This window comes from Rhopalosiphum padi, unplaced genomic scaffold (genome assembly GCF_020882245.1).
Source record: "Rhopalosiphum padi isolate XX-2018 unplaced genomic scaffold, ASM2088224v1 scaffold1, whole genome shotgun sequence".
NCBI classification, from domain to species: Eukaryota; Metazoa; Arthropoda; class Insecta; order Hemiptera; family Aphididae; genus Rhopalosiphum; species Rhopalosiphum padi.
In genome coordinates, this window is record NW_026869996.1 from 12,130,180 (window position 1) to 12,140,144 (window position 9,965).

Here is a 9,965-nt window from a genome sequence, read left to right on the forward strand (position 1 = left end):
CGTATTGACTCTTATTGAATGTATTTTTTATCTATTGTTGGTGATTCGCCGTGATATAGAATTTACATTTGTCATACCTATGACTATTTTTATTTGATTCTACCTATTAAAGTACCTGAAAGAAACACTGGAGAATACTCATACGTGGAAACACGGAAACACTCATATGATATCTCTCGCGGTTTTCCCGTAAAACACTTCGTAAACGAAATATTTTTCAATTTATGAGTTATACAATAATATTTGAATTTTACAATAATATTTAAATTTTATAATACATAAATTTGGGAATTTTTACATTTCATTGTTGGTTTTTCTGCATTTTCAGTTGGCCCCGATTTTAGCGTTTCTGCCATGAAAATTTCGTGATAAAAAATCTGCTTGTTATCATGGGGTCCAACTGCCCGAGCCCCTTATAAAACATTGTTTTTCTATTGATAAAACCGTTTAGATTTACTGTATGGTTTATATTACATATCTTTTTGTAGTTTTACATTCGTATTTGTATTTAAATTTCAACTTAAAATTGTTTTGTAAAACATGAAGTTTGTCAGTTAGTTTTTGTTTGATTATTTACAATTCTAAATTGTTCAGTGTTGTCAATGTACTAGTTGTCATATAAGGATTTTCGTACTCCTTATGGTGTGTAGTAGTGACATTTTATCCTCCAACCATTATACATATTAAACTGGCTAAATTTTTTCAGATTGTGGTACAGCAGATCATTCAAGACATGCTGAGACATGAATTACTATTTCTAACACATGAGAAAGTGACAACATCCTACGTTGAAAATGGACTAGACGATACTGATAACAATAATAGTTTTATGTAAAGTACGAATTAATGGATATTGAATATAATTGATAACAACATAATTGTAGTATAACAAAAACTTAGTGTCATGAAATCCAGACCATTAGATTAAGTAAATAATTCTTATTTAACATCAATCATCATCTTACATTGAAAATTAACTGGAAGATACTGATAATTATATAGGTTTTATGCAATGTACGTTAAATGATTATTGAATGTAATTGATAGTAAATTAACATTAGTGTAACAAAAAGTTAGTGCCAAGAAACTCTGACCATTAGATTAAGAAAATTATACAAATTTTCTATTATTAATTTTCATTAATTTCACTTAAGCTTATACTTCATAAACACCTTAATACGTGTTTTTATATGATAATTTAGACAAATATTAAAAATTCATATTTTTAACTCCTTATAGAACACTCAATTCTCATGTTAATGTTTTCAAGCTCAGACCATTAGATTAAGCAAGAAATTATAATTTATTATTATTAACTTTCATTAATTTCACTTAAGCTTATACTTCATAAACACCTTAATACGTGTTTTTTTATGATAATTTAGACAAATATTAAAAATTCATATTTTTAACTCCTTATAGAACACTTAATTCTCATGTTAGTGTCATCAAACTCTGACCATTAGATTAAGCAAGAAATTCTAATTTATTATTATTATCTTTCATTATTTCACTTAAGATTATACTTCATAAACATTATAAAACGTGTTTTTATATGATAATTTAGTCAAATATTACAAATCCATATTTTTAACTGCTTATAAATCACTCAATTCTCATGTTAGTGTCATCATACTAAGACCATTATATTAAGCAAGAAATTCTAATTTATTATTATTAACTTTCATTAATTTCACTTAAGCTTATACTTCATAAACAATATAAAACTTGTTTTTATATGATAATTTAGACAAATATTAAAAATTCATATGTATTTCATATTGAAAAAAAACATCTGGTAGATTTGTACTTTCTTTTATTATTTATCATAATTATTGTTTCTCCAACTATTATATTTATTTAATCGACTACTTTTTTTTAGATGGCAGTACAGCAGATCACTCAAGGCTTGCTGAGACATGACTTCGCATTCATACCACTTGGGAAAGTATCATCATCTTACATTGAAAATTAACTGGAAGATACTGATAATTATATAGGTTTTATGCAATGTACGTTAAATGATTATTGAATGTAATTGATAGTAAATTAATAGTAGTGTAACAATTGAAAATTTGTTAAAAGTCTGAATAAAGGTTTGGGAAACACCGTTAGCTTGTAATGTTAATTCATAATACTTGCCTTAGCTATAAAAATCTTTTAATATTATTTACTACGTTTAATTGGTTTTACTTTAACCATAACCCAAAGTGATTTAATTTAAATTGTCAAGTTTCAGTAGATGTGTTACGATGATTTATTCAATTATAATTTCATATTATTATGTTCAAATCAGAATTATTTATGAAGAATAGTAATGTCATATGATATTGCAAACAGTCAATTTTATATTATCCTATGATAAAATTATTTTACATTCAAATTCAACAAAACATCTGGTAGATTTTTAATATCTTTGATTGCTTATCATAATTAATGTGTGTCTAATCATCTGTTTAATGATTATATTTCATATCTTTTTGCATTTATACATTTTTATTTCTATTTATGTTTCAACTGTAAAATTTATTCAAATATTTTCTATTATGAGTGTAGTTTGTCTTTTAGTTTTTGTTTGATTGTTTTAACTTCTTAATTATTCAGTGTTTCCCACACACTAGTTGTCATAAAAAGATTTTCGTTCACCTTATGGTGTGTAGTAGTGACATTTTATCCTCCAATTATTTTACAAATTTAACTGACTAAATTTTTTCAGATGACAGTTTAAAGAACACTCGATGCATGCTGAGACATGAATTCACATTTCTACCACTTCGGAAAGTATCAATGTCCTACGTGGAAAATGGACTAGAAAATACTGATAATATTAATGGTTTTATGCAATGTACGTTTAATGGTTATCGAATGTAATTGATAGTAAATTAACATTAGTGTAACAAAAAGTTAGTGCCAAGAAACTCTGACCATTAGATTAAGAAAATTATACAAATTTTCTATTATTAATTTTCATTAATTTTACTTAAGCTTATACTTCATAAACACCTTAATTCCTTTTTTTTATATGATAATTTAGACAAATATTAAAAATTCATATTTTTAACTCCTTATAGAACACTCAATTCTCATGTTAATGTTTTCAAGCTCAGACCATTAGATTAAGCAAGAAATTATAATTTATTATTATTAACTTTCATTAATTTCACTTAAGCTTATACTTCATAAACACCTTAATACGTGTTTTTATATGATAATTTAGACAAATATTAAAAATTCATATTTTTAACTCCTTATAGAACACTTAATTCTCATGTTAGTGTCATCAAACTCTGACCATTAGATTAAGCAAGAAATTCTAATTTATTATTATTATCTTTCATTATTTCACTTAAGATTATACTTCATAAACATTAAAAAACGTGTTTTTATATGATAATTTAGTCAAATATTACAAATCCATATTTTTAACTGCTTATAAATCACTCAATTCTCATGTTAGTGTCATCATACTAAGACCATTAGATTAAGCAAGAAATTCTAATTTATTATTATTAACTTTCATTAATTTCACTTAAGCTTATACTTCATAAACAATATAAAACTTGTTTTTATATGATAATTTAGACAAATATTAAAAATTCATATGTATTTCATATTGAAAAAAAAACATCTGGTAGATTTGTACTTTCTTTTATTATTTATCATAATTATTGTTTCTCCAACTATTATATTTATTTAATCGACTACTTTTTTTTAGATGGCAGTACAGCAGATCACTCAAGGCTTGCTGAGACATGACTTCGCATTCATACCACTTGGGAAAGTATCATCATCTTACATTGAAAATTAACTGGAAGATACTGATAATTATATAGGTTTTATGCAATGTACGTTAAATGATTATTGAATGTAATTGATAGTAAATTAATAGTAGTGTAACAATTGAAAATTTGTTAAAAGTCTGAATAAAGGTTTGGGAAACACCGTTAGCTTGTAATGTTAATTCATAATACTTGCCTTAGCTATAAAAATCTTTTAATATTATTTACTACGTTTAATTGGTTTCACTTTAACCATAACCCAAAGTGATTTAATTTAAATTGTCAAGTTTCAGTAGATGTGTTACGATGATTTATTCAATTATAATTTCATATTATTATGTTCAAATCAGAATTATTTATGAAGAATAGTAATGTCATATGATATTGCAAACAGTCAATTTTATATTATCCTATGATTGTATTTATATGATAAAATTATTTTACATTCAAATTCAACAAAACATCTGGTAGATTTTTAATATCTTTGATTGCTTATCATAATTAATGTGTCTTATCATCTGTTTAATGATTATATTTCATATCTTTTTGCATTTATACATTTTTATTTGTATTTATGTTTTAACTGTAAAATTTATTCAAATATTTTCTATTATGAGTGTAGTTTGTCTTTTAATTTTTGTTTGATTGTTTTAACTTCTAAATTATTCAGTGTTTCCCACACACTAGTTGTCATAAAAAGATTTTCGTTCACCTTATGGTGTGTAGTAGTGACATTTTATCCTCCAATTATTTTACAAATTTAACTGACTAAATTTTTTCAGATGACAGTTTAAGAACACTCGATGCATGCTGAGACATGAATTCACATTTCTACCACATCGGAAAGTATCAATGTCCTACGTGGAAAATGGACTAGAAAATACTGATAATACTAATGGTTTTATGCAATGTACGTTTAATGGGTATCGAATGTAATTGATAGTAAATTAACATTAGTGTAACAAAAAGTTAGTGCCAAGAAACTCAGACCATTAGATTAAGAAAATTATACAAATTTTCTATTATTAATTTTCATTAATTTCACTTAAGCTTATACTTCATAAACACCTTAATACGTGTTTTTATATGATAATTTAGACAAATATTAAAAATTCATATTTTTAACTCCTTATAGAACACTCAATTCTCATGTTAGTGTCATCATACTAAGACCATTAGATTAAGCAAGAAATTCTAATTTATTATTATTATCTTTCATTATTTCACTTAAGATTATACTTCATAAACATTATAAAACGTGTTTTTATATGATAATTTAGTCAAATATTACAAATCCATATTTTTAACTGCTTATAAATCACTCAATTCTCATGTTAGTGTCATCATACTAAGACCATTAGATTAAGCAAGAAATTCTAATTTATTATTATTAACTTTCATTAATTTCACTTAAGCTTATACTTCATAAACAATATAAAACTTGTTTTTATATGATAATTTAGACAAATATTAAAAATTCATATGTATTTCATATTGAAAAAAAACATCTGGTAGATTTGTACTTTCTTTTATTATTTATCATAATTATTGTTTCTCCAACTATTATATTTATTTAATCGACTACTTTTTTTTAGATGGCAGTACAGCAGATCACTCAAGGCTTGCTGAGACATGACTTCGCATTCATACCACTTGGGAAAGTATCATCATCTTACATTGAAAATTAACTGGAAGATACTGATAATTATATAGGTTTTATGCAATGTACGTTAAATGATTATTGAATGTAATTGATAGTAAATTAACATTAGTGTAACAAAAAGTTAGTGCCAAGAAACTCTGACCATTAGATTAAGAAAATTATACAAATTTTCTATTATTAATTTTCATTAATTTCACTTAAGCTTATACTTCATAAACACCTTAATACGTGTTTTTATATGATAATTTAGACAAATATTAAAAATTCATATTTTTAACTCCTTATAGAACACTCAATTCTCATGTTAATGTTTTCAAGCTCAGACCATTAGATTAAGCAAGAAATTATAATTTTCTATTTTTTACATTCACTTATTTAATTAAAGCTTATACTTAATAACACCTTAAAACGTGTATTTATAAGATAATTTAGTCAAATATTACAAATTCATATTTTTAACTGCTTATAGAACACTCAATTCTCATGTTAATGTTTTCAAGCTCAGACCATTAGATTAAGCAAGAAATTATAATTTATTATTATTAACTTTCATTAATTTCACTTTAGCTTATACTTCATAAACACCTTAAAACGTGTTTTTATAAGATAATTTAGTCAAATATTACAAATTCATATTTTTAACTGCTTATAAATCACTCAATTCTCATGTTAGTGTCATCATACTAAGACCATTAGATTAAGCAAGAAATTCTAATTTATTATTATTATCTTTCATTATTTCACTTAAGATTATACTTCATAAACATTATAAAACGTGTTTTTATATGATAATTTAGTCAAATATTACAAATCCATATTTTTAACTGCTTATAAATCACTCAATTCTCATGTTAGTGTCATCATACTAAGACCATTAGATTAAGCAAGAAATTCTAATTTATTATTATTAACTTTCATTAATTTCACTTAAGCTTATACTTCATAAACAATATAAAACTTGTTTTTATATGATAATTTAGACAAATATTAAAAATTCATATGTATTTCATATTGAAAAAAAACATCTGGTAGATTTGTACTTTCTTTTATTATTTATCATAATTATTGTTTCTCCAACTATTATATTTATTTAATCGACTACTTTTTTTTAGATGGCAGTACAGCAGATCACTCAAGGCTTGCTGAGACATGACTTCGCATTCATACCACTTGGGAAAGTATCATCATCTTACATTGAAAATTAACTGGAAGATACTGATAATTATATAGGTTTTATGCAATGTACGTTAAATGATTATTGAATGTAATTGATAGTAAATTAATAGTAGTGTAACAATTGAAAATTTGTTAAAAGTCTGAATAAAGGTTTGGGAAACACCGTTAGCTTGTAATGTTAATTCATAATACTTGCCTTAGCTATAAAAATCTTTTAATATTATTTACTACGTTTAATTGGTTTTACTTTAACCATAACCCAAAGTGATTTAATTTAAATTGTCAAGTTTCAGTAGATGTGTTACGATGATTTATTCAATTATAATTTCATATTATTATGTTCAAATCAGAATTATTTATGAAGAATAGTAATGTCATATGATATTGCAAACAGTCAATTTTATATTATCCTATGATTGTATTTATATGATAAAATTATTTTACATTCAAATTCAACAAAACATCTGCTAGATTTTTAATATCTTTGATTGCTTATCATAATTAATGTGTCTTATCATCTGTTTAATGATTATATTTCATATCTTTTTGCATTTATACATTTTTATTTGTATTTATGTTTCAACTGTAAAATTTATTCAAATATTTTCTATTATGAGTGTAGTTTGTCTTTTAGTTTTTGTTTGATTGTTTTAACTTCTAAATTATTCAGTGTTTCCCACACACTAGTTGTCATAAAAAGATTTTCGTTCACCTTATGGTGTGTAGTAGTGACATTTTATCCTCCAATTATTTTACAAATTTAACTGACTAAATTTTTTCAGATGACAGTTTAAGAACACTCGATGCATGCTGAGACATGAATTCTCATTTCTACCACTTCGGAAAGTATCAATGTCCTACGTGGAAAATGGACTAGAAAATACTGATAATACTAATGGTTTTATGCAATGTACGTTTAATGGGTATCGAATGTAATTGATAGTAAATTAACATTAGTGTAACAAAAAGTTAGTGCCAAGAAACTCAGACCATTAGATTAAGAAAATTATACAAATTTTCTATTATTAATTTTCATTAATTTCACTTAAGCTTATACTTCATAAACACCTTAATACGTGTTTTTATATGATAATTTAGACAAATATTAAAAATTCATATTTTTAACTCCTTATAGAACACTTAATTCTCATGTTAGTGTCATCAAACTCTGACCATTAGATTAAGCAAGAAATTCTAATTTATTATTATTATCTTTCATTATTTCACTTAAGATTATACTTCATAAACATTATAAAACGTGTTTTTATATGATAATTTAGTCAAATATTACAAATCCATATTTTTAACTGCTTATAAATCACTCAATTCTCATGTTAGTGTCATCATACTAAGACCATTAGATTAAGCAAGAAATTCTAATTTATTATTATTATCTTTCATTATTTCACTTAAGATTATACTTCATAAACATTATAAAACGTGTTTTTATATGATAATTTAGTCAAATATTACAAATCCATATTTTTAACTGCTTATAAATCACTCAATTCTCATGTTAGTGTCATCATACTAAGACCATTAGATTAAGCAAGAAATTCTAATTTATTATTATTAACTTTCATTAATTTCACTTAAGCTTATACTTCATAAACAATATAAAACTTGTTTTTATATGATAATTTAGACAAATATTAAAAATTCATATGTATTTCATATTGAAAAAAAACATCTGGTAGATTTGTACTTTCTTTTATTATTTATCATAATTATTGTTTCTCCAACTATTATATTTATTTAATCGACTACTTTTTTTTAGATGGCAGTACAGCAGATCACTCAAGGCTTGCTGAGACATGACTTCGCATTCATACCACTTGGGAAAGTATCATCATCTTACATTGAAAATTAACTGGAAGATACTGATAATTATATAGGTTTTATGCAATGTACGTTAAATGATTATTGAATGTAATTGATAGTAAATTAACATTAGTGTAACAAAAAGTTAGTGCCAAGAAACTCTGACCATTAGATTAAGAAAATTATACAAATTTTCTATTATTAATTTTCATTAATTTCACTTAAGCTTATACTTCATAAACACCTTAATACGTGTTTTTATATGATAATTTAGACAAATATTAAAAATTCATATTTTTAACTCCTTATAGAACACTCAATTTTCATGTTAATGTTTTCAAGCTCAGACCATTAGATTAAGCAAGAAATTATAATTTTCTATTTTTTACATTCACTTATTTAATTAAAGCTTATACTTAATAACACCTTAAAACGTGTATTTATAAGATAATTTAGTCAAATATTACAAATTCATATTTTTAACTGCTTATAGAACACTCAATTCTCATGTTAATGTTTTCAAGCTCAGACCATTAGATTAAGCAAGAAATTATAATTTATTATTATTAACTTTCATTAATTTCACTTTAGCTTATACTTCATAAACACCTTAAAACGTGTTTTTATATGATAATTTAGACAAATATTAAAAATTCATATTTTTAACTCCTTATAGAACACTTAATTATCATGTTAGTGTCATCAAACTCTGACCATTAGATTAAGCAAGAAATTCTAATTTATTATTATTATCTTTCATTATTTCACTTAAGATTATACTTCATAAACATTATAAAACGTGTTTTTATATGATAATTTAGTCAAATATTACAAATCCATATTTTTAACTGCTTATAAATCACTCAATTCTCATGTTAGTGTCATCATACTAAGACCATTAGATTAAGCAAGAAATTCTAATTTATTATTATTAACTTTCATTAATTTCACTTAAGCTTATACTTCATAAACAATATAAAACTTGTTTTTATATGATAATTTAGACAAATATTAAAAATTCATATGTATTTCATATTGAAAAAAAACATCTGGTAGATTTGTACTTTCTTTTATTATTTATCATAATTATTGTTTCTCCAACTATTATATTTCTTTAATCGACTACTTTTTTTTAGATGGCAGTACAGCAGATCACTCAAGGCTTGCTGAGACATGACTTCGCATTCATACCACTTGGGAAAGTATCATCATCTTACATTGAAAATTAACTGGAAGATACTGATAATTATATAGGTTTTATGCAATGTACGTTAAATGATTATTGAATGTAATTGATAGTAAATTAATAGTAGTGTAACAATTGAAAATTTGTTAAAAGTCTGAATAAAGGTTTGGGAAACACCGTTAGCTTGTAATGTTAATTCATAATACTTGCCTTAGCTATAAAAATCTTTTAATATTATTTACTACGTTTAATTGGTTTTACTTTAACCATAACCCAAAGTGATTTAATTTAAATTGTCAAGTTTCAGTAGATGTGTTACGATGATTTATTCAATTATAAT

At 24.1% G+C, this 9,965-nt stretch overlaps 2 long non-coding RNA genes across 2 annotated transcripts; both read left to right on the plus strand.

Moving 5' to 3' along the window:
* Positions 1–475: 475 nt before the first annotated feature.
* Positions 476–2,006, plus strand: LOC132931397 (uncharacterized). The gene is made up of 3 exons (XR_009662579.1): positions 476–642; positions 707–836; positions 1,883–2,006. It is a non-coding gene; the product is annotated as an uncharacterized LOC132931397 (long non-coding RNA).
* A 716-nt stretch (positions 2,007–2,722) lies between these two features.
* Positions 2,723–5,498, plus strand: LOC132931431 (uncharacterized). Its single transcript, XR_009662613.1, has 4 exons — positions 2,723–2,845; positions 3,716–3,845; positions 4,562–4,689; positions 5,375–5,498. It is a non-coding gene; the product is annotated as an uncharacterized LOC132931431 (long non-coding RNA).
* The last annotated feature ends 4,467 nt before the right edge of the window (positions 5,499–9,965 follow it).